The following is a 25,827-nucleotide window of genomic DNA, read 5'->3' on the forward strand; positions in this document are numbered from 1 at the left end:
GCAGTCACGTGATCACAGCTGATGGATGGAGATACTGGGAGCAGAGGCCAGACAGCCTGTGAGGTTCGCACTGTGCAGCATGGCCTCTCCCCCAGCTGCTCTCTCCTTTCATTAGTGGGCAATTTGGTTGGGAGGGAGGAAAAAGTAACTCTTAGAGATTGAAATTGAATGTATATTTCGTAGCAGTTCTTTAAAGCATCTATCACGGGTTTTAAGGAATATATAATCTATTTCTTAACCTCTGATCTCTCTTTCCTATAGACAAAGTCGCACGTGGAATCCTCAGCACTTTAAGTTCAGGTAAGCTGTGAGTTGCCTGCAGAGTCTTGATTGCTTGCTCTCTAATCTTGCTCACAGGCCACTGCCCAGTCTTATCTCAGAAGCTGCTGATACTCAGTCTCCACCAGCCTTTGCTCCTCAGCAACCAAAGGCCACTTTCTGCCTTCCTTCTTCCATCCCTAAATTCCATCCTGTCCCAGCCCCCGACCCGACTACTACCTTAGCCCAGCATCCTTACCCATCACATGTTTCTTCTTAGGTTCAGGGTTATAATTAACACTCTATTAGCTTTTTGTTGTTGTTGTTAATGGCAGCTTAAAAAACATTATGGAGCTAGCATGAAAATCTAGATTACTTATTACATTGACTGCTCTAAATTGTAAATGAGCTAACTTAGACATGAACATTTAAAATGCAGGCACTTCGTAAGTCTCCTGCATTAGGGCAAGAATTGGGCTTTCTAATACTTTTATAAAGTTTCTTGGGAAAGAAGACAGGACACTAATCTCCCCCAATCCCATCTACACCAGGGATTCAGTGGTGGTTTCCAGTGAAGTTATCAGCTGCTGCATGTGTTCAAACAAGGCAAACTTTGTAATAAGCCATGTCCACAAATCAAGCACTACTTGTATTAATTTTTATGGCAAGCTTATTTTTCACCAAGTGGCATCTCATTCCTTCCTCCCAACTGTCTCAGTCTTGCTAGTCACCTTGAACTCCCCACAGTTCTCTTATCTGGACTGTGTCTATCAAGTAAGTGAAGATTTGCATGTCAGAGAATCCCTCTGAGTGAAATGGATGAAGAAATGTAATTAATAAAGGTGGAGAATTTTTGAGCCTAAGCTTTCCAGTTCAGTTTGTAAGCCTGTAACTTTTAGCAGAAAGACTTTAATAAAAATCTATCCTAGGTACAGTTTCTGCATGAGGGAAGAATAGGTTCAGTGGAGTCATTATTGTCGATATAATTGAACATCTCACTACTAGGACTTTTAGAGGCATTGAAGGAAGGAATTCTCAGCCAAAGAGTAGGCCTAGCTGACCCATAAGGAATACAGACCTCAGAGAAAAAGATATAGCTGCGATTTCTACCAGACAATCAATAGCAGCTGATGTGAAACAAATTCTAAATACAGACACAGTCAATATCAAGACACAGTCAATATTAAAGCACACTCAATATAGTATCAAGAGAATATTACATATTTCATGTATTTAATGCTAATAACAATGGTTCAAAATTCAATAGCAGTAGGACACACTAATTATTAATAACTTTTTATGTAATTAAATCTTGGATCTCTTGAAATCAATATACAAATGAATGATGTAAATATTTTGATTGAAATGTCAGGCACCTAAGAAAACAATGACAACTTTGGGTTCTTCTAAAAGTCCCAACGTGACTATTCTGCTACCTTCATGTATGAAAAATATATGTATTTGTTATTAAAAACTGAAGTAAGTTTTACAACCTGTGATGTACCAGCTCCTTCAAATAATTATCTTTTCTTAGGAATTAATTTCTTAATCACACCGAAGAATGGCTGTAATGGAAGAGTTAGATAAGAAGTAAAGATAAAGGCAGGTAGAACACAGTTGGCAATATAGCAATCCCAGTCAAACCTTTGGATTAGAAGACTGTATATAACTATCACATACTTGCTTCCAAAACGTTACTCAGACCGGGAGTGTAGTCCATAACATCTACCACAAGCACAAGAATTGATCCTGACACTTTTGGTTCTCTATCTAGGAGTTGCTTTGAAATACATTTGAGTTCCAATTTACTGATGACAAATCCTGATATGAAAAATCTGGAAATGAAAAACAATCCTCAGCATGTTACTTGGTGAAAAGAGAGCAGAGGAAAAGGACAGAGGCTTGAGATCGGCTCCTGCCTGCATTAGTGAATTTGTCTAAATCACTTAGCTTCTGAGCCTGGGTAAAATGAGGATGGTAATTACACTTGTCGCCAGATAATGTGAATGTTGCCCTTCAAACTCCTCAGTGAAGCCTGCACTGTGTAACTGCAATGTCCTAGGATGGGGTTGCTCTTAGAACATTTTGTTCTAAGTGTATCCCAGCAAGTGTAGCTGCAAAACTGGGATGAAGACACAAAATGTATTTCCTTCCCACAAGAATGAAAGCCTTCCTAACTCCAAATTTAGGCACAGCCTGTAAAATATGTGACTAATACACATGGAAACCATTTGCATTATAAGATCTAAATTGTCCTCTTCTCCAGAGTTGTAGAAGCCAAGTCCAACACTGAGATCCCTACTTTTATTCAAGTTCCACCATTAGTCAACTAATGTCCAGGGTGTCTTCTTTAATATGTGAAATAGGGATACTTCTTTTTTAATTCAACGTAAGAGACCACTGTGAAATTTCAGTGAGGTAATGTATGTGAAATGTTATACTCCGTAAGCTCTTAAACACCTGAGTCTCATACCGTGCTCTGAAGCAGGAAGCCAAGTCTGGTTCCTGGGTCCTGCTCCCTACCACGCTTTTCCAAACTCTAGGCTGAGTCTAAACTTTGTTTCCTCCTGCATACACTTCCCTCTGCGACACACTAATATCCCTTACTCCATCACTGTCTTCCTTACCCTCCCCTGATGAGAGCCTTCTTCCCAGTCAACTTTAAGCTCCCTTTAATGATAAGTGTAACGAGTGTTCAATAGAGTGTATATGTGTATATTTAATACCATTTATGTTTTTTTCTTGCTAAGTAATGCATCATAATTTTAGAAAATTGGGACTAGTCAGATTTAAAGCACCCGTTGGTTTAGAATCCCTGACTCAAAGTCAGATGTCCTGAGTTCTAGACTTGGCTTGTCTCCTTGTAAGTGCAAAAGTTTATTCCCAGTTCCAGGTTGCTAGTGTAAACTTGAAGTTTGGCCCAAACAAAACTCCCATCAGATTTATTTAGAGTGTTTATGCCAAATGGAATTCTAGAAACCCACCCTTGCCCAGCGGCTGAGCCAGAACCACTATCACTGGGGGTAGACCTGGGCATTTGTTCTGCATTTTTTATAGCCCTCGGGTGACTGTCAGACAAACCAACTGTTTCAGAAGCTCTGCTCCAGGCTCTAGACCACACGTTAAGTAGCAAGGGTGGGGGTCTGGACGCGCAGTATTGGCATCCTCTGAGAGCTTGTTAGAAAGGATCTCCCCCTCATTATCCCAGGCCTACTGAATCTGAATCTTGCATCTCAACACAATCCGTAGGACATTCTGTCACATTGAGGGTTTGAGAAGCACTGTTGTACCTTGGTATCATTAGATACCTACTGATACCTGGGCCCCACCCAGACATTGTCCTGTACTTGCTCTGGGATGCGTACGGGGCAAAGGGTTCTTACAAGCTCCCCAAGTTATTTTAATGCACAGCCACAATAGAAGATCATTGTCCCCCAAATCGCAACCCTTTACGGTTAAGCTGTAACCTGAGTTAAACTGGCTTTTGTGGGCTCCGGGACCTTAAGGACCGCTTAAATGGTGCTGTTTAAGGGACAATGGGCTCCGGGGACAAGTTCAACCACAGAGCTTTGGGTTCATAAAACCCGGGGAGGGAGACTTCCTGCATCTTCCCGCTAGCAAGCCGGGCGCCGCACCAGTCCTCACCGGCTTGCACCCCCAGCCCTGCCCCGCCCGGCTCGCCCCCTCCCGCCCCGCGGCCCGCCCCTCCTCCCCCGTGACGTGCCGCAGCAGCCGGGATCATGCGCACTCGCGCCCCGCTCCCGGCGCTGCTGCTCCGCCTCGGCGCCTGTCATTCTCCGCGGCGCGGCGGCGAGTGCGGGCTGCGGTACACTACTGCTCGCTGGTCGGTCTGCGCGCCAGTGACCAGCCGACTGGGGGCGGGCTGGCGGCTCTGCCTGCGGCACCGCATCGGTTTTTCTCCTGCCGGGTCTCTAGTTGAGCCGGGATTCCCTTGGAGCCAGAGAGACGCACCAGGGGCTCCGAGCGCCGCGCTCCGGGGCTGGAGGCAGCTGCGGCGCTCGGGTCCGCGCGGCCGGGTGCAGTAGCCTCAGTCCCCGCCGCCGCCTTGCTTAGTCGTGTGCCCTGGCGAATGCCCGGCGCCCGGCACAGCTGAGCCAACGCGACTGGTGCAGAGCGGCGGCGCCTCGTCCTGCACTTGCCGCTGCCGCCGGGCTGTGCCGGGGCGGCGGCGCTGCGCGCCCGAGTTTGCAGAGGCTGCCTCCGAGCGCTGTCCCCCAAGAAGACTCCCTGCCTCCTGAGTCCCAGTAAGTTGACTGTAGTTTCTGAAGTTGGAGGGAGCCGTGGGAAGGAGAGGTTCGTTTTTATCTTCTTGTGGGAAGCCGAGGGTGGCACCTCTTGTTAGCAGAGTTCCAGCTTGAGGAGGGAGTTCAGGGTGCCAAGAAGGGGACCAGGCAGCTGGAAGGTCTGGAGTCCAGGGCTGGCTGACCCCAGCATCTCATGAATGTGCCAGTTGGAAATATGCTGGGAGAGGACAGGTGCTCCTAGGGCATTTCGACTGCTGCGTGCTAATTATTCATTCCAAGCTCCTTGACTCTGTGTGTACGTTGGGGTGAAGGGGCTGGGCAGGGTCTTGTCACCTCCATCCTAAGTCCTCTGGGGAGTGTGGCCAGCACTACGATGGATCTTTGGGCGAGCCATTCCTTTCAGACCTGCAGGCTTCCCGCGCATCCCGCTTTACTCTTCCCCTGGGCAGAAGTTGCCAACCTTTTCATGATTGGAGCCTAGTCCTTTAGGGAAAAAACAACTTATATGTCGACCCGGTGTTTTATGCCCTAAGGCAAATTAAACAAGCATGTGATTTGATACACTTTAAGAATGTAGGCAAATCTCAAGAAATAGCATTCAAATAATGACACTTGGGTTTCACCCTGATTGTCCTGCACCTCTTATGTAAGCCTCCCGGCTGGATAACTTTGTCTCTGCAGTGGCTGCAGCTGTGGCTCTCCATTCCATTTGTTTAAAGTCCAGCTTGAACAGTATTTAATGAAAATGCTGACATGATATAGCGGCCTGAAGTCTGAAACAGAGTGCACTCTTCAAATTGGAGTGTCTTCTCCTAATAGGGAGCATGGGAGGAACAACCCAGTATATTTTTCAAGGCAGCTCCAGGAATTAGACCCATAAATCATGTTTTAAAATAGCATGCATTGTGCAGAGAGCATGCAGAGGACCGCTTTTTGAACACATCCCCTTTGTTTTAGAAAAAGTGGAAATTGTTCATGCCAGACAATTGTTGAGTCTAAAAGTTAAGTGTACTGATGGGCCTAATTATCTTAATAAACAAAGAGCATGATTTATAGGTAGCTGCAGTGCCCTACTTTGAAGGATAGAAATCTTTAACCGTTCTTTCTCAGCTGTCCCTGAGAGATTCCTTTTAAGCAGAGCTATGGATTATCATCATTGATGCTTAATACCTGATTTGATTAAACTTGTAAAAGGAATAGTACTTTGAAATACCATGCAGTATTGCTGTGTGACTGTTACACAGCGAATATTATAAATAAGAGGAATATTTGAAGTATTGGGTATAGATGTCATTAGTTTAACAAAATAGATCATATTAAGACTTCCCTGCTAAATATATACACACATACATATATGTTTAATTTGGACTTGAAATTATGGTTTAAACCAAAGCTCAGGGGTATGTTTTAATGTAAGATTTATTTACATAATCTTTGAAGAGAGAAGTGCATTTATTTATGGTATTTCAGCATACAGAACAAGACAAACTAGTTATAGGCACCTTATTTAAAATGTAGAGGGGTTTTTTTTAGGAATACTAAGAAAATACACAAAATGTTATTTCAGAAGTTGAAAAGTTAGTCACATCAACACATTGCAGTTTGTGGGAGCATCCAGTGCTTATCTCTAGAAGAGATTACATCCAAGCATGGCATCTCAAACAGATTGACCCAGTAAGCACTATTGCATCCTGGTTAGCAGGACAGGCTATGGAGCCGGGCTGCCAGCTGTGGTACCATCTGTTTGAATCTAGGCAAGTTACCCAAAGTCTGTGCCTCAGTGTCTTCATCTGTACAATGGGGATGACAGCAGTAGTACCTACCCCACTGAACAGTAGTGAGGATTAAATGAGTTCATAGACATAAAGCTGTTGGGCCAGTATCTGGCATATTAAGCTTGTTCTCGGAAAAATTTTCATTGTTATGAAAGGAAATGCATCTTGGGATACTATGGACATTGAATTGCTGCTATGGACGTTGCATTGCTGCTGATGAATGTTAACAGAAGCAGTTCATGTGTGTAATAGGAGAGAGAAGGTATAAACATTTATTGTGCACCGTCTAGCGATACAGACACCTACTGGTATTTAACAATGTCTTGCTCAGTTCTTCACCACAGTCCTTTGAGGTAAGTGTCTTCATCTCTACTTTAGAGATGAGAAAATGGAAGCTCAGTGAGATCAAATAGTAGAAATTGGAGCTGGCATTTTAACCCATGTCTGTCTGTGTTGAAACTATGTTCTTTTTGACCCTGCTGCTTCAACTTGCAAATGAAGTAGGTGCATTATTATCCTCAATTTATACATGAAGAAATCTAAGCTTAAGGATGTATGCAAAGTGCAGCACCCACAACAGAAATGATCATAATTATTGTTAAATAACTTGCCCATGCTTCCAAACCTCCTAGTGTGTGGTAGAAGTGCCAGGTCTTTCAATTTGAAGTAGATTCTGTTGCTTTATTATTTTTCTATTCATGCATTCAGAGAGTCAAAAAAGAAAAATTGGTGTGATGTTAGAGTTTACACTGGAGGGTGTTGTTCTCTGTTTGGTTTCCTGCCTGCACGTGTAGCTGCAGCAATCTACACAGTCAAGGAAACCAGCACGGCAGCAGTAATCAATCCACAAACGACATCATCCTTGGATACGAGTTCAGTCCCAGCTGGAGAACTCCCTTGGGCAGAGAGAGGCCTTGCGCTTTGCCTCATATTAAACTGCATGTTCAGAAATAGAAATAATTTATACTTACCATTAAATAAGCATGCTTCCTTCAAGTCTTAGTACCCCATGTCATGGGAAGCAGATTCCAGGGTGCTGTGTGAGCAGTACTTCCTTTAAGGTTTCCATAGCTTGTTAGACTCCTCACCTGGGTTCCAGAGGTTGGGAATGATTGAGAGGCGATGGTATTTTTGTGGCTGTCTTAGGTTATCACCCAAATACTAGATAGTGTTCTCGCCTTTTGTAAGTCTTGTTTCTAGAGATTAAAATCTAATTGCTGTACAGGGCACATAGACCACAGACTACTCACAGTCTGATTTAATTTAAATCGCAGACTGATTTAATGTTTAATGAAACCTCTTAGTTAATGTATGCTGACACTGAATGGTGCTTCAATACAAATGCTCAAAGTTGGCTTAAAAAAAAAAAAATCAAAACTCTCCGAGGGTTCTACTCTTCCTATAGGCTGCCTTCATGTGCCTGGGGACACAATACCATAGTTGCAAAGTGCCCAAAAGAGCCCCTGCGATCGACTGAGTCGTCTCACATCTCTCTAAATTATCTTCTGTTTCAACTTTAACCCTCCTTTTCAGAGAACAGATATTCCCTTTTGCTCAATTAATAGTAAATTTCAAGTGTTCCTCTGCTCTGGGTTATTCTATAGTAAAAGTCTCCCCTGATCACTTTTGGGACTTGAATGAGGTTCATGATTTATTATTAACTAACTCCTCAGAATATACATATAGTTGTTTCATTTCCCATCTGTGTTATCCGTTATCTGTTTAGTGGCTTATCTGTGTCACTTTTAAATCTCTGAATAATTTTCTTCTGACATCCATCAGAAGATACGTGTAAAAGAAATGCAAACTAATTTTAATATGGATATAAATGAATGAAGATCATTGACAGTCATATGTACTGTTTTGAATTTTCTTCGCTTTGGGCTTGAGGAGTTGGGAACTGATAGTTCCAGAGCTCCTGCCTCATGCATTGTGAGAGGCGTGTTGGGAGGTTATACAAGTTATACACGCAAGCAGTTCACATGCAGCCCTGCAGACAGCCCGTGAGGGCTCGCTCATTGCTGAATTCAAGGGCAAAGGGTAAGTATGAGGGGAAGATAGCTCTGTGCATGATTTACGTGACCACATTTCTAGTCCTTACTGGTTATCTTTCTGGATAAGAATTGGAATAAATAGCTTACAGGGAGCATTTACTGTGTGTTGGCTGCCATGTTAAGAACTTCCCTTCATCCTCACTATGACCTTGTGTGGTGGTACTTTATTATCCTCTTTTGTGGAAGTGACAACTGAGGACTAGAAAAGTCAGGGCACTTGTCCAAGGTCACTCTAGTGAGCTTCAGAGTAAAGAGTGGAGCCCAGAACTGTGCAAGGAGCCCAGTGGTACTTACAGAACATTCTGCTGCCTCTGATTTTTGAGTCTTTGTGATAGCTAAACTCCGTCGCATGGATTTATATATTACATAATATAGATGGACTATATTATGCTTTTCGAAAGAATCCTATACTATCTTGCTTGGTCCCCAGGTGAAGGAATGGTGGGAAGACACATGCCTACCTTCTTGTCCACTGCCAGCGGCAGGAATTGATGGCACAGGAAGTATCATCTCCATTATCTTTGTAGAAGAAGAGCTTAAGCTTAGTTCATGCAATGAGCTCCAAAAAGAAAACCACATGTCCGCTTTGTGAAATAGGAAGCATAAAACCTTCAACTGATAGTAGAGCACAGTGGGGAGGCATGTTAACTTTATCTGTGTTTAGTGTCACATACTTGCATCATTCTCATTAAAAAAAGGAGAAGTGTGGAGACCTGAGATTTTCTTGGGTGATTAAAAAAAAAAATAAGTTTATTTAAATCTAAAGAAGTGTCAGCAGTGAACTATCATGGGAGAACCACATTACTACAGCAGTGTCATCTGTCATCCCATGAGACTATGGTTTTTAAAGGAAATGAACACTTACGTCTAACCAGTAACGCTTAAACATGTTATCTTATAGTAAGAACATTGCATCAAATCTTCCATGTCTGTATCATAGCCTTTCTCACTGCAGTCAAAATGGAGAGTAAAAGGACAATTTTAAAACCGTCTTGTAATATTTTCAAAACCCTTCTCCTGAGCCCTACCCCCTCTATGTTTTCTCGATTTCATACTGGCGCCAATATTTGTTCCGTAAGTTAATTCATATCCTCCCCCGGAGTGTGAATTATAAAGGAACTATTATGATTATAATATTTTGGCGTATCCTGTTGATCTCTCATTCGTCCCCATCCTTGACGTTATAGGACTGTGTGATTTTTTTAACCTGAGAAGTGGTTAAAAACGTTTTAAAAATTTAGTCTCCTAAATGTAGACTGTTTATTGCAGAGGACAGGGAAATTGGCCTGACTGGGGGCATTTGCTAAAAATACAGAGCTCTTGAAACCCTGTGAACTTCATGGAGTAAGCAAGTAGAAAAAAAAAAAATACGGAAGAAGAAGAAGTAGTTTTAAAATTGGTCTCTAGGCTGGGCGCGGCGACTCATGCCTGTAATCTCAGCACTTTGGGAGGCTGAGGAGAGTGGATCACTTGAGGTCAGGAGTTTGAGACCAGCCTGGCCAACATGATGAAACCCAGTCTCTACTAAAAATACAAAAATTAGCTGGGCATGGTGGCGTGCACCTGCAATCCAAGCTACTCGGAAGGCTGAGGCAGGAGAATCACCTGAACCCGGGAGGCAGAGGTTGAAGTGAGCCGAGAAGATCATGCCACTGTACTCCAGCCTGGACAACAGAGCAAGACTTTGTCTCAGAATAAATAAATAAAAATAAAATCGGTCACTAGCAGCTTTGTACTTCCCTCTCCCATTTCATAGATGTCCAGCTGACCCAATCCGTAGGTACCATATCATGTATTCATTTGCAAGTAATCAGGTTCTCTTGATTTTCTAAAAGTCCCAAAAAGTGTGACTAAATCAGCATTAGTGTCATCTGCCATCTTCGTGTTGAGAGAGCCCCAGGGTTGCGTATGTAAGTTTTTATGTGAATTTATGCTCTGAGGAATGAAGGGTGATCAGGTAAGTCCTCAGGCATCTCGTCTCACTGTATTTGTGACTCCATCATTACTATTAAAGTTGCTTCCTCCCACACCATCCTTTCACCCCAAACCATACCCATTCCTTCATCATGCACATTGTGGTGGAACATGACGAAATTCTTGGGAAACTGAAGTGTTGAGGCAGCTCATGTTCTAAGTCAGAGGAAAAAATACGTAACACAATAATTTTTTCTTTTCATTAGAAAAAAAAAAAAAAGCCAGTCCCTAACATAGCTATACACAAGAACACCATACCTTCTGCATTCAGCAGTTGGGAATTGCAATCAGAGTGGCCTTATTAATTTTTCCCCGGCAGCTTCTAAGGAGGGCTGTAATGAGCCTCTAATTGACATGTAATCAATCACTAGCAGCTTGTCTGTGTTTTCAGTCAAATTTAGTGGGGGTGATATTTATTCATTTATACAATCACCAGATATATATTAATATGACACCAGGCATGTTGTTAGGTGATAAGACCTCAAATACTAGAAAATTCCTCTCTCTGCCCTCAAGCATCTCAGATTCCTGAGGGAAGGAGACACTGAGCAGCAGTTGGAACCAGCGCTTAAAGGACACTGGGCTCTGTCAGGGGTGCCTGACTCCAAGGGGATGACTTTCCTGACAGCTGGGCTTGATCGAGTCTGGAAGAGCCAGTAGGAGGGTACCAGGAGGCTGAGGGTGGGAGTGGGCAGAGAGAAATTATTCTGAGAGAGGGAACAGGGAATATGGTGCAACAAAGGTACCGGAGAGGCGGGTTGTGGAACAGCTGGTCATTCCATGTGGCTGGTGCACATTGAGGGTGGAGAATGAGACTGGAGATGGAGAGCGGAGGCTGGAGCCACTTTTGGAGGGTCTTGTGGGCCATATTTAGTCTTGTAGATGAATTTGAGTACTTTTATAGAATGATCACTCTGGGTGTATTACACAGAATGGATGGGGTAAGGGACAGATAAGGTAAGCTGTGCAAAAAAAAGCTTTTGAATACTGGTGTGGATTTAAGGTCTAAACTCCCACTGATAAGCGTGGGGACATTAAGGGGAGAAGCAAGGAGGGGATGGTGAATTTAAGGATGACTCCCAGGTGTCTGGCTTGGGTAATTGAATCAACAAGGGTGCCATTGGAGATGTTAGTGAATACAGAGGATGGAGCAGTTTGCAGGAGAAGATGACAAGTTGTGGATTTATGCACCACGAAGCACCAGAGGGACATCCAGGACCTGAGATGCAATTGGCAGTTGTACAGCCTGTGGTTCTGGAATTCGAAACGGAGGCTGAACTGGAAATGTACGTTTGCAAGTCTTCTGTGTATGTGAAATTGTTGTTAAGATTGTGATCTGCCTGTGAGAATGTGTGGACTGAAAAAAAAAAAAAGACGAAGGCCAAGGTGGCTGTCAGAAGAAAAAGAGATGGCATAGTAAGATTAAGCGAGAGAAGTTTTTGACAAGTGCTTCGACACAAAGTGGTAGAAGCCAGAGGCAAAGCAGAATGAGGTGCTTGATTGAATGGGAGCCGGGTGACAAAAGAAATGAAATTGAAATAAAAAGAGAGCAAAGGGACAGGTCTGACTGTTAACTTGCTTCCGTTTACACAGATAATGGTGGCTTTTTCTCCTAAGAGTTTCCAGTTCTGGTCAATAAACATTAAGACCTTCTATGTGGAAGGTGGGTGGGAAAGGGGATGGGGGAGGAAATAAAATAACAAAGCATGAATTTGGATCTCAAGAAGCGTATGGAATTTTCATTTCTTATTTTTTTCTGGATCTCAAGAAGCTTATAGAATTGTCATTTCTTATTTTTCTTTTCCGTTTGTTTTTCTCCTTCATTGACAGCAGAACACAGGCTTCTTGGGAGAATGGGAAGAATGAAAGAATTACTTTGTTGGTGCATGAAGTGCCTCAGTTCCCCATAGCAGGCATATCTCATTTTATCCACAAAATAAACACACTGAAAGAGAAGGTGATAAATGACCCATTATTTGACAGATTCGAAAAACTAAGCTTTTATCATGGCCATAATGTTATTAGAGGGTTTGGACCTTTGAACCAATGCTTATATAATTATTAATGAGACTTTCGGCTCACTGGATTATTTGATGTATGCTGAGTAAAATATCCTGTAATTTTCACTTGTCTTCTAAAAACAGGACACATTATATTATAGACTAACTGGAGTATTTGGGGATGATGGAAATAATTACCATATATTTTAGTTAAATATTATGCCTTTCAGTCCTCAAACATTTGTCCTTTAATTTTGACCTAAAGGCAGAATCACTCCCATTGTACAGATGAGGAAACTGAGATACAGGATTCAGTTGGGTTGTGGAGATAACACAGCTAGTAAGTGGTACAGCTTCTAGGATCCAAAATGAGGTGTCTTGGGTTCATACCACTCCATCATGTTGCTGTATCTTTGTGAGTAGCTACTAAAGAAGAATTAGGGGGTGTTATATTTAAGAGATTTTCTTTATTAGTCTGCTCAAAGCACCAACAGTAGAAACTGTTTCAGCTACAATTTCTATATTTGATGGGCCACAGGTTATTTATGCAAATATATGTGATTAAGTTAGATTGGGGAAAAAAATCTTTTTTTTTCCACAAAATGAAAATCTTTTACATTCATTATCTCAAGAGCACTAAAAAAGAATCTGAGTATAAATATAAGGATTCAGTATTTTAACTTATACAATTATTGTGGTTAAACTTATTTGTGATACAATGGAATTTATTTTTCAGCAATTGCAATGTCTGTTGTCTGTAAGAAGCGTTCTGTGTGTACACGTACCTGTGTGTGCATGTATAGAAAATAAAATTTAGCCTAATTAATTTTAAACTATTGGTTTTCCTTTTGTAATATTTTTGAATTCTCCAGATACACTAAATGATATTGCTTGCTTTGTCTTGCCAAAGCAGCTATTATGTTATTCATTTAATGCCAAAGTGTTAAATCATTTGTCTTCTGTAATGATGTAGAAGACATGATGCAGGATGAGTCAAAGGGATTTAGTTGAATGTTACAACTTGTGTTTTGGCTCCTGATAGTCTAAATTTTTTATTTACCTAATTTTGCTACTATTGAAGCAGATATTAGCTCTTAATATACAGTAATATTAGAATCATGAAAAGTATATAGAATGTTATGGCTGTTGGAAAAAGTTTATGGTGCTGCAATTTTTTCTTTCACAAAAAATATCTAGGAGGCTTACTAAATTGCAATTTCCAGATGAAAGCAATTTCTAGCAAGTAGCAAAATGCTGGTGCTAATGCTTATCCCTAAATCTCAATTTCAAGCTTCATGGTGCCTATTTTACATTTTAGCTTCGGTAGGAAAAGTTGAATCCAAAGGGGGCTTATGCCTTTGTGACATTTGGTGGATTGCTCTTTTGTTATTGGTGCTGATTTTTTAAATAACAATACATTTATAAATTTTAAAAAGTTTTAAGAAACGTTAGGCAGCTATCTTAGTTCTGAATTATGACTACACATGGTGTATTGTAGTAGCCTTAGTCCAATGTAGTTGAAAAATTACAATATAGGCATGTGAAAATTTAAATAACAATACAAAGTAATATGGTGTTTTATATTTGATTTTTATTGTTCTTTATAGTAATATGTGAGGAAACTCAAATGAGGTAAAATGAAGATTAATTTGGTCATTTCATGCCTCATGTGTCCCAGTTTCATCCAAATGCAAATATCATAATCCAGGGCATAGAGTTAGTGTTCTGTTCAGGTGATTTGACACTACTGTATTTATTACTCACTACCAAGATGAACAATTAAACTGCATTTCCTACTCATCTTTCTATGAGTATATATTTTAATATTATGTACTAAGAGTTTTCATTTTCTAAAAAGAGTAATTAAATTTTCTTTACCTCATTTTTCTTATTCTTATCAAATTGTATTCAGACATTTTTATGTTAGTATATACCTGACATGATAGAACATGTCTAAATTAGTAATCTAATTTGAATACCATAATTATGTGTACAGTTAGAGCTTGATTGAATGGAGTGCTTTTGCACATCGTGTATGTTCTTTCTCTTAGTGGATTTAGGAATTACGTGCTTAATATTAAAGAGTCCTAAACCTGTTTATGTTTACTAGTAGGCGCACAGAGCAAAATATAAATACTTTTACCAATAGAATTGGAAAAGATATGCTTCCTTTTTAAGTGTTAGGAATTAACACGTAACTGTCTGTGGTAGTTTTCTCTTATATGAACAGATTGATAGGAAATATAGAAATGGCTGAAAACTAGAATGGTGTCATTGTATTGCCTAAATTGTTGGTGTTGAGGTTAGAAGTCCATTCTTTTGTCTTGCTAAATAAGAAATAAAGGTGCTTTAAAATATTGATCATAAATCCTGATAAATATATGTACATATTTAGTGTTAGGAATATTTTTCTTTTGTTTTAATATGTAGGGGTCACTTTGCCCAAAATGTCCATCTTGAACTTTAGTATGAAATGCTCAGTATGTCCAAGGTAGAATTGAAACCAAAACATTTGGAGTCTTATTAAAAGGATACAATATGGATAACAGCTTTTTAGTCCTTGGGCTGAGATATTTGGAAGAGGATTGCTAAATACTGTGGTCATTGAGAAAAATAAAACAAAACACTGATGTACTAAACTTACACTTAATTTAATGGTTTCTGCTACCACCATTCTTACTTAACCTTTCCAACTGACTGAGTTATTTGCTAATAGTGGCATGTCACAATCTGAATTATAGATCTTTCCTTTTAATAAATATTCAATAGCATTTTCAAAATTGTTCTCCTAGATACAATTCATAATAAACAGCGCAGTGCTGGCAACCAGCATGCTTCTTTCAGACTGTTTTATAGCCACAGGCTGTTTGGCATTTGGACACTTCTCTTAGTGTTTCCACGGCTCCACATTTCCTGAAAACTGTCAGCCTTATATTAGAATTAGCCTTGTGCATCTCCACAGTTACATGGAGAATGAAAAGAATTTCTCTCCTTTTCTCTCCCTGTAATACGCCAAGACCTGTGGTCAGAGAATCATTATTTACTAGTCATATGCTTTTTCTTTCTTGATGTTCTCATTAGCTTCAGAAGCCATAGCACGAAAGGCATTGTTGAAATGTCCGCATCGGTTTGGTTTGATGCATCTTAAACTTTTTCTCTCTGGAGCTGTGGTTCTTAACCCCCGAAGAGGACATTTGGCAATGTCTGAAGACATTTTTGGTTGGCACAGTTGGGGACGGGGATGCTACTGGCATCTGGTGGGTAGAGGCCAGGGATGCTGCTATACATTCCACACTGCACAGAATAGGCCTCCCCAGGGAAGAATTTTCTACCCCGAAATGTGTATAGTGCTAAGCTTGAGAAACCTTGATTTAGAAGGTAGGGAATGTCTGTTTAATTTGTGTTATATTTTTTACGCAAACGAAAAGTGATAGATGGTTCTGGTTAAGAAATCATTGCATTTAATGTAATCATTTGTTGAACACCTAGTAAGCTCTGAGAAAGCAGTGAAGACTATGACATGGTTCTTGCCCTGGGGTATACCCTGTCTTTGTCAAAATGATTAGTAAATAAAATCAAACTGGTCGATGTGATGTATGCTGTGATTAGAGGTATGCATGGCATGTTAAGATAAAAATAATTTAGATTTCATTTGCTAAATATAAGAGAATATCTGGAAGGGATTGTCCTCTGACTAAATGTAATATCAGTCATTTGTGGGTAAAGAATTTCTAGTTTTTCCTTGATAATTAGGAATAAGTTTCATTTATTGTCTTTTTAAATTTCAACTTGTATTACTGTGAAATGTCAGGAAAGAAGGGAAGGCATTGACATAAAAAATGTTACTTCAGGAATTTGGGAAATTAGTTTTTCATCATCTTCATCGAGTTCTAGTTTACTTGCCATAAAAGTCTCCAATTTCAACGGAACAATTCACTGATTTTTAGTAAGCGTACAGAGCTAGGGAACTGTCACCACAATTCAGCTTTAGGACTTTTCTATCACCCCAAAAAGCTCCCTTGTACCTGCGTGCAGTTAATTCTCATTCCCCCCGCCAGCCCCAGGAAGCCACCAATCTTTCTATCGCTTGGTTTCTTTTCTGTCTCACTTTCTGTCTTTATATATTTGCCTTTTAGCAAATCTCTGGACATTTCATTTGAGATATCAATATTTACCAATAAAAATGTAGTTTCTATCTTCTTTTCCAAGATCAGCATCACCTTATATTTTTTATATTGCCTATACCATACACAGTGCAGGTTCGGAGACTCTTAGTTATCGGAACTCTCAGACTAATAAAGTGAAACATGCAGCAAAGAAGAAAAGCACGTGTGTAAGAGTGGAAGGTGTGCCTGTTTTTCAGCTTTGTCCCTGTGTCAATGGTGGTCACCCCCTCTACTACTTTTGTAACTCTATCTACAAAAATAATGTTATAGAAATCATTGAAAAGCTGAAGTCAGATAAATATCCGCAAGATGTGGGGAAACTACAAAAGGATTAAATCTGGAGAACACGCCTGTTTGGGAGCTGTGTTCTGGTCAACCATTTCTTAGCCAAACCCTTTGGGGCCAAATATCTTTCAGAATTCAGCTTTTAGAAAGGTAATACAGTACATACATTGTCTATTAATGTAATACCCCCATAGGATCCAGGCAACACACAGTAATTTTTGTAGCAAAGTGGATGAATATTCACATTTAGTTAGAGAAAAACTAACCACATGTCAGCTCAGGTCAGTTTGGGGAGCAAATTCATTTCATAGCAAAATACAAAGAAACTCTGTTTTTAGAAATTTTTGCATTTCAAAATTGTGGGTAAAGGTTTGTGAGACTGCCTCAGTGTATCCCAGGATATTGCATTTCAAACTATTGCATTTCATCTTCTTTCTAGCTTCCCACCCTCCAATCCCCTCTGCCATATACACACTTCATTTAACTTAGCCATGGATGTATTTGTCTTTCTTTTTCATGTTAACTTCCTATCAGACTTGACAAAATGCCAAATTAGCTGTTCACTTTTGGTGGATGAAGGCCAGGTACAGATGTGTTATGGTCAGCTAGGTTTGTGGTTTGTGGTTCACCTCTCTGCTGAAGGCCTGGATTGTAGCCATGTTCATCTGCACCAGCCCTGGGGCCCAAGAATAACAACATAGTTTTGTTGGGTCAAAAAGATACCCATGGAGAAAAATCCAGAGGTAGCAATGGCAGCTGCCATCCCAGGTAGCCCCAACTCAAGCTTGGTAGCCCTCATACCCATCATGAAATCCTGGGCAGTGAGACCAGACCGCTATAGAAAGAGAGTCAAACCAGAGAAGAGAATCCACTAGAGTAAATTTTCTTGTGGGAAAGATGTTTAGAGTTCAAGAAAGATAAAGACATGAAGAAAACTATGTGGGGTTCTGTAGTGGACCCACAGCTCAGAAGTAGGATGCCAGTCCAAACCAAGACATTGAAGACTTGTTGCAAATTATTGAATTTTGCATAATCATCTTATGTAATTTGCCTCATGGTCCTTAGCAAGCCCATTAGTCTTTTAACCATAAATTTCACATCTGTGTTAATTTCCAGATTTCCAGTGGTGGTACTTAGGAAACTATAACTGCAGGCCAGTGAATCTTAACCGGTTTCCTGTGGCACTCCCGAGTTGCTATAGACCCATCGTGAATGTAAATGAATATTTTGATGGATGCGTACAATTTGCTTTCTTACAAATAAAATGCACACTCTTATAGCAATATTACTTAAGCAGAATATACTGTAGATTATGGGACCCATTTACAAGCAAGAGGATCCAATTTCTGCAAATTATAGGAAAGAGCAGAGTGTAGTATTGCACCAGCATCAGATAAAACATTTATAGGAATATTCAAGAATGTTGCCTTCTAAGGACTCAAGAGCATCATCAAGGCAGTACTGAGTTTTCAAAGAGCAACGTGATGCGTAAGGTCTACCCGTGGGAGTGAGGTGGTAATTCTGGATCTTTTGTAGACACTCAGAAGCATGTACCGGACTACATTACTACTGTTTATTACATCTTTTTTTTTTTTTAAAGTTCTTAATTGATTCAACTGTGCCACCAAAATCTCTGTCTGAAGGTGAACCATCAGTATGTAATTGAATCATTGCCATTTGGTTGTGGAATTACAAACCTTGCCTTTCCTACCCGCAGACTTCTTTCATAGGTGTCTTGGTGTACTGCCACCTCCTACTCCAGCCTCTGCCAATAACTTTCTCACAAGTCTTACAGCCTCTTTGCAGATATCATTTTCTGTTTTACCTCTCAGCTTTCAAGAGCTAAACTTGTCCTGCCTTGCTACTGCACCTGCCTCCTCTTACCAAGCGTCTTCCTGAGTTTGCACACATTCCTTCTTGTTACCACATTTCCTGTTGTTAAGAAGCTGACAACCTCACCTTGTTGCTGCCTCACCCCCTTCCACATTTAACGACATGTGGTAAATGTAACCCCTGCCCCTCCCCAGTTCTGGTGATACTTTTTAGAGGGTGGTTCTCCATGTTGGCTGTGATTAACATCAACTGGGGAAGTTTCACATCTACCATAACTGATTTCCAGGGCCCACCCCCAGTAATTCTGGTTAAAGTGCCCTGGGGGTGGGCCCTCAACCTTGGTGGTTTTTAAATGCTTTCCCTGGGGATGCAGCCAGCACTGAGAACCACCGGTGCATAGGGTGTAATACCTGTCTGTTTTAGGTAATGAGAGCAATTGTGGGAGGGATAGCAGGGAGTTTTGAAAAAGGATGAGAGGAGATTAAAAAACAAACAACTTCCTCATCCCTCTGTTTGCTTTCAGCTTCAGCTCAAGAGAATGAGTTCTGCTAAGTGGCACCTATCCCCACCTGGCTGGTGTGACTTCTTCCCCTTGGGCCTGTGTTCTCATCAGTAAATTCCTGACAGCCATGTGCCCCCAGCAGGCCAGAAACCATTCCAGGCAAGGCCTATACTTATCCCATCATGAGGCAGCCCACCAGCGGCCTGATTTTCCTTTCTTAACTGGGCATCCTGCCTTGCAACCTAGTATTTCCATTTTTCCTTTTTGTAAGGCTCTGTAAACCAAAGCCATACGCCCTCCCCACTCATCTGCAGTCAGTTCGCTTGAAACTCAAGCGAGTTTGTAGCCCAAAGGACACACACAGCAGAACCAATTAAAGTTCTCAAGTTGAGATTGTTCACTTCACTTTTCACTTGCAAGAAAGATGGATGGCAGGGTCTTTGCTGGAAAACTATTGTGTAGAACATAATTTTGCTGAATTAGAGAGGGGAGGCCACTACCAAAATTGAGCTGTCATCTTTTCGTAGTTTTCTTTTATTCTTAGTACATCTATGGGCCTCTAAAACCTCTTTTTATATATTATCAAGTCCAGGAGTTGGGCAGAGATTCATGTGGATAGCCTTCTTTATAAAGTAATCTTTGTGAGGTCTCTTCTCTAGACTTCCTGGGGTCAGAATGCGTGTTCATTTTCCAGAGGGCCGTATGCAAGGACCATCGGCTGTGCCCCGTGGCTCCCCAGTTTCTAAAGGAGCTGAGAACACTTACAACACGAGTGCCTTACAATACTCTCTGGATCTCATTGCTTTATTATTAAGGAATTATTTCTTCCAAATATAGTAGTTTTATTTTTATTATTAAGTAGGAAAATTTAAGTGAGGTGATTTTGGTGTTAATAACAAGGATGCAGAGCTGTTTTAAGGATGTGAAATTTACGTGAATATCCAGTTGTACAAAAAATTAAGACAAAATGCTTCACTTAACAAACTTCTTCATAAGAATTCTTTAAATGCCAGCCTTCTTTAATGGAGTCCGTTTACAGAAATTCTGTTTATTCATTCATTTTCCCTGAGCACAGATATTGCACAAAGCAAATACCACCCGGCTGTTGTCCTGTTGCATGGCAAGAAATGCAGCTTTTATATTTGTCAGTCTTACACATATAGTGTGAGAACCTTGCCAAGGCTGGCAGTCGTGCAGGCCAATAATTAATTAAGAGGGCATGCAGCATACATTTATTGAGTACCTACTGTGTAGGAGGCACAGGGATAGGTAGTACATATAGAAGCAAACAGGCTATCTACCCTTACTTCCTAGTGGAAAGATTCAATCACATAACCAAGGGATTATCAGTAGTAGACGTTTGGTTTTATCTGAGAGTAAAATATATATACATCGTTAGGAGTGACTGGGAGGCTAGGGAGGGTCCCCCTGAGGAAGTGACATTTAAGCTGAAATGTGACCAAAACAACCAGGGCTGGCGTGAATTGAGACCACCCTGGACAGAGTATATGCAGGCAGTTGAAGAAGGCCAGAAGGGCAGAGAGTTGAGGTTGGGTGCCTGTACTCAGGATCGGGAAGCAGCATGGCCAGGTTTGTATTTAGGAAGATAACTCTGGTAGCAGCACAAAGGGTGAATTGGAATCCAAGACAGCGATGCTGGGAACTCAAAACCAGAATACTTAGTGAGAATAGAACAGGCAGCGTGCTGACTTGATGCTGAAATGCTGGGCTCCTCTTTTGTTCTGTGTCCCCTGTCCAAACCTGGATTGGACCTCACAGCCCTGTCAGTACACTAGACCTAATGAACTTGTTAAAATGCTTTTTTAAAATGCCAGTTTCTGGACCTGGTCCTCATCTAATGACATGGACTGGCATCGAAGACTTCATTAAACCTGCAAGTGACCTGATGCAGGGAGTTCATGGACCAATCTTTGAGAAATATTGTGTCTAAAGACTGTACTTTAACTTTAATATTCCATTTAATTCTCAAAACAACCCTGTAAGAAAAGCATATTTTTCCTAGCTTTCAGATTAAGAAACATGCTCAGTCTTTCAGATTAAGAAACATGCTCAGTGTGATTAAGCATCTGGCTCAAGGTCACACAGCTGGTGCATGTTATGGCTGGCAAAACAATCTGCTGCTTTTCGTGGAGAGTCCTGCCTGTGTGAAAACGGTAAGAACAGCCCTGCAAAATTCAGAAAACCTTTGAGGGTTGTTTCATGAGTGAACACAGTCCATCTCTCAGATACAGAATTCAGTGTATCCCATCTTGGGATAGAACCAGAGTGTTCATTTTTGCTAGCTCTTCTCTTTTCTAAAGACCTTTAATTTTTTTGTTTTTTCCTCAAAGCTAGAAGTTTAAGTTCTAGGGAAAAATATATACATATTACAAAGAAGAGCTTAGATCTTAATATCGGTGTTTCTGGGCCTCTTTTTCCCATAAAAGAAGTTGAGAGGGTTAAGGGGTAGCATATTTTTATCACCCGTAGACCTAGAAACCCAACCATTAGGCCTCCCAGAAAATTGTCATGCTTTCAGTTGCCATGAATCATTTATTTCTTAAGTGGCTCTTGAACCAAGAGTTGCAAAAATGATGTTGAAGAGGTGGAGGAGGATTGCCGAGTGAAAAGCACACTGATAATTAGAAATCTTGTTTAAAAGCTGGCTTGAAAACACATTTGCTTCAATAAATTACCTGCCTGCCCCCATCTGAATGTGTAAGGAAGGTTCTAGCTTAATTTGCTCATGTGGATAAAGTATTGAACATATTTATCTGGAAGACTTAATTTCATAATAAGTTTAGCCTGGCCTGACTTTTAGGAAGACGTACCTCCTGGTATAGGTAGAGAGGAAGAAGATGAAAAAAAAAAAAAAGACAAGAAAACATTTTCCTATCGTGGCCCCCTGCTCCGCCACACGCTCTCATCTGGGGAGAACCACAGTGAGCCCTACCGCAGCATCCTCTAGAATGTCAGCCCCCACCCCACAGCAGACTGCAGGGTGTGAACTGCCTGTCTCTGGCATGAACCCAGTTTGAATGCGATGCCAGGAAGTGATGGAGGGGCTGTATCTCCCCCTGAAGCCTGGCCATTATGTCCTGCAGAATTGGCTGGGGCGAGGGAGACCGTTTTGTTTACAGACCACACCATGATTGTCACAGTGTAGATTGCTACTTTGATTATTTCAGAACGTTGGATGTACACTCCTTCCTGAGGTTATTTTCATCAGCAGCGATCAAATTCTGTTGCTACTGTGTGTGGCTGATCGTCCAGAGAGGGTGATTTCTTGTGCACAGGTTTCCCTAGGGGGATATTGTGCTGCTTGGTCTTGGTGGTCAGTCTCACATCATTTATGGTGTAAGGTGGGCTCAGGGCCACGTCTGGGGGTATGGCATACAAGACATGATCATGTTGTAAAAGCAACGTGTCCCCCCCTTGTCTGTGGCTACATTTGTGTCTAAGTGAAAGAGGAACCTCAGAGACAATCTTGAAAGGAAGACAGTTAACTGCAATTTTAAGAATGATGGATTTGCATGGGGGAGAGATTTTAGCTTTGTGACTGTAGCGAAAGCATTTATGTGTTGATTACATAGATTGTTCATAAAGTCTGGAGATATCTATGTTCTAGAACACATTATGTAAAGTAAAATGAACATACCATTAATTGTACATGGGTCTTCATTGGTTTCTAGATTTTAAGACCACCCTCAGACTTTTTAAAATTAATCAAATGTTAGATTATCTCCCCAATTGTAGCTGCATCCTGGATTCATGGCTCACCCACTGAAGGTAATTGCCTTACCTGGGGCAGATTCAGGTAAGGCATACAGTCAGTTCTGTTTTCTGAGCAGCTGGTTGTGATGGTGCCAAGAAGGCTATATACTGTCAGCATATCATTTTTCTCTGTTTTGTTGTTGTTGCTTTTAGTATATGTCTTCACTTATTAAACATTTATTAAGGAACAAGTATTTTTTAAGCACAGTAATGTGTATCGTACATTAAGGCCTCACAATTTCTACTTTGTAAGAGAGAAAATCTAGTTGAGGTGGTAGTGTGACTTGCTTATCTCATGCAGCTAAGAAGGTTTTGAGTTGAGATTTAAAGAGAGATCTGATACAAGGCATGTTTTATGCTTTCTCTCTCAATTCTCATATAATTTCTCCTGTTAAAGCTCACCACCACAAGAAATCAGCATTAGTTTTGAGATCAGTTGGGATTAAAAGTGAATTATTAAATCAGATCACATGTCCTTCTGACGACGTAAAATGGTATATACCATGAACTTGAGAAACAGTTTTCATTATTCTTTCTATATGATGTTGAGAAAAGCATACTGCCCAATGAAGAACTTAATTTTAAAAGTTGTAATGCTGTTTCATTGTTGAATCGGTTCCATGATAAAGGATACAATTTTGGATCAAGGTAATATTGCTGAATCTGTAGAGGGACATCAACATTTGATGGTTGGTTGGTTGACATTTAGAAACCCCTTCATTCTGATGTGTAAAGATTCTATGGATTTGTCATATCTAACAGAGATCAAATTATATTCAGAATAAATGTATTTCTTCACTGCCTCATTATAGGAAATGGATTTTATTTTTTGCGACAGAGTCTTGCTTTGTCACCCACACTGGACTGCAGTGGAGTGAACACAGCTCACTGCAGCCTTGACCTCCCGCGCTCAAGCAATCCTCCCGCCTCAGCCCCTCAAGCCTGGAACTACAGGTGCACACCACCATGCCCAGCTGATTTTCCTCTCTCTCTTTTTTTTTTTTTTTTTTTTTGCAGAGATGAGGTTTTGCCATGTTGCACAGGCTGGTCTTGAACTCCTGAGATCAAGCCATCCACCCTCCTCAGCCTCCCAAAGTGTTGGGGTTACCGGTGTGAGCCATTGCACCCAGCCTGGATTTACTTTTATTCAGACAGATGCCTAAACTAGTATTGTCCAGATTTTGTTCTTTCTTTTTCTCTTTTAAATTTATTTATTTATTTATGTATTTATTTTTGAGACAAGGTCTTGCTGTGTTGCTGAGGCTGAAGTGCAGTGATGCAGTCATAGCTTACTACAGAGTTGAGCTCCTAGGCTCAAGCAATTCTCCCACCTCACCCTTCCGAAAGATTTTAGGCGTGAGCCACTGCACCTGGACAGGGTTTTTTTTCTTCTTCTTCTTCTTTCTTCATCCTGTGACTTAGGATGCATTTTTAAAATCCCATTGATAAAACTGGTTTCCCTCCTTGACTGCTTGTTGAAGCTTTCATGGACTTTAGCATTTACCAAGTCCTCCTGTGAATTCTTTATTTATATATGTATATAATCATGTACCACATACCAACATTTTTTTCAGTGATGGATCATATATAAAACAGTGGTCCCATAAGATTATAAAATCATATCTTTACTGTATCTTTTCTGTGTTGTGTTATAATGGCCTCACAGTATTCAATACGGTAACGTGGCTGAAACTGTAGCCTAGGAGCAACAGGCTACCCGTATAGCCTAGGTATGTAGTACACTATACCATCTAAGTTTGTGTAAGTACACTGTATGATGTTCGTATGATGAAATTGCCCAATGATGCATTTCTCAGGATGTATCCCTGTCATTAAGTGAAACATGACTATATTCTCTACTAGATCGTAGGGGAAAAGAATTGTGTTTAGTGCATCTTTTGGAGAATCCCTTAGGTGCCTGATACAAAATGAATTTTTGCTATATGATACTCTAACTCGGCATGTGCAAATAGCCAGCTTGTCAGTATGCCCCAGTATGCTTCCCTCTGCCACATCTTACATCTTCCTGTAGTCTTTGGCTTACTGTCTCCCATTCAATAGATGAGGCAAATAAAACAGGAAATCACTCTTGATGCCTCTTCATCCTTCAAGGTCTCTATGCTCTATCTGTTAAATATTGAATCTGCTTTTGATTTCAAGTCCTTCAGCCATTCTCTTAGTTTAGACCCTTATCATTTGGATGACATATGTTCCTGTATTAACTAGTCTCCATTCTGACACACTTGGACTATATTATCAATATTTTCCACCCTCCTGCCAGGGAGAATTTTCTAACATGCCGATTTGCTCAGGTCATTCTTTAAAATCCTTCATTGATTTTTCTGAACATTGTCTCCAGGTAAAGATCTAACTCCTTAATGTGGCATACAGAGTCTTTAGTGACCACCCTAGTGGTCAGTCAGCCTCATTTCTGGCATTCTGCTGTGTAATCTGTGTTCTAGTTATATAACTCAGGGTTCCTCACGTGTGGCCCGAGGCTTTCATAAACCATTCCCTAGAGTTCGTCAGCTGACTTCCCTCTTCAGGTGTCCTATTCTCTGAGAAGCTGATCCTGACTGGCCAAACACCTCAACCTGTTCTGGTTTCAGTGTCCCTCATTTGCATTCCCACGTGCTCTATTACAAATCCCTTTCAAAATGCCTTTCACACTCTGCTATAATTTCTGGTTAGTGGTCTCTCTTTCTCCCACTGGACTATGAGCTTCTTGAAGGCAGATGTCACATCTTAATATTTATTTCCTCAGTGTCTAGCATTGGATCTAGTCTGTAGGAACCAATCACTTACTTGTGACGTTGGGCAAGTTACATATCCTATCTTTTTAATTGTCCTCATCTAAATAACAGAATGTCTCGTAGGGTTTTGTGAGAAATAAAAGAGCTAATATATAGAAAGCATCAGAACAGAGTCTGGCACAGAATAA

At 40.7% G+C, this 25,827-nt stretch overlaps 1 protein-coding gene across 4 annotated transcripts in view; it reads left to right on the forward strand.

Moving 5' to 3' along the window:
* The first annotated feature begins 281 nt into the window (after positions 1–281).
* Positions 282–25,827, forward strand: part of LOC105483525 (phosphoprotein membrane anchor with glycosphingolipid microdomains 1) — a 145,554-nt gene continuing 120,008 nt past the window's right edge. For 2 of the 4 annotated variants that reach the window (XM_071068060.1, XM_071068064.1), the window contains exon 1: positions 4,335–4,523. The gene's annotated coding sequence lies outside the window, so the exon portion shown is untranslated. Of the gene's footprint in view, positions 301–4,049; positions 4,524–25,827 lie in introns of those variants that run through there. The other 2 variants (XM_071068061.1, XM_011744405.2) reach the window with 2 other exon arrangements.

The sequence above is a fragment of the Macaca nemestrina genome, chromosome 8 (assembly GCF_043159975.1).
Source record: "Macaca nemestrina isolate mMacNem1 chromosome 8, mMacNem.hap1, whole genome shotgun sequence".
NCBI classification, from domain to species: domain Eukaryota; kingdom Metazoa; phylum Chordata; class Mammalia; order Primates; family Cercopithecidae; genus Macaca; species Macaca nemestrina.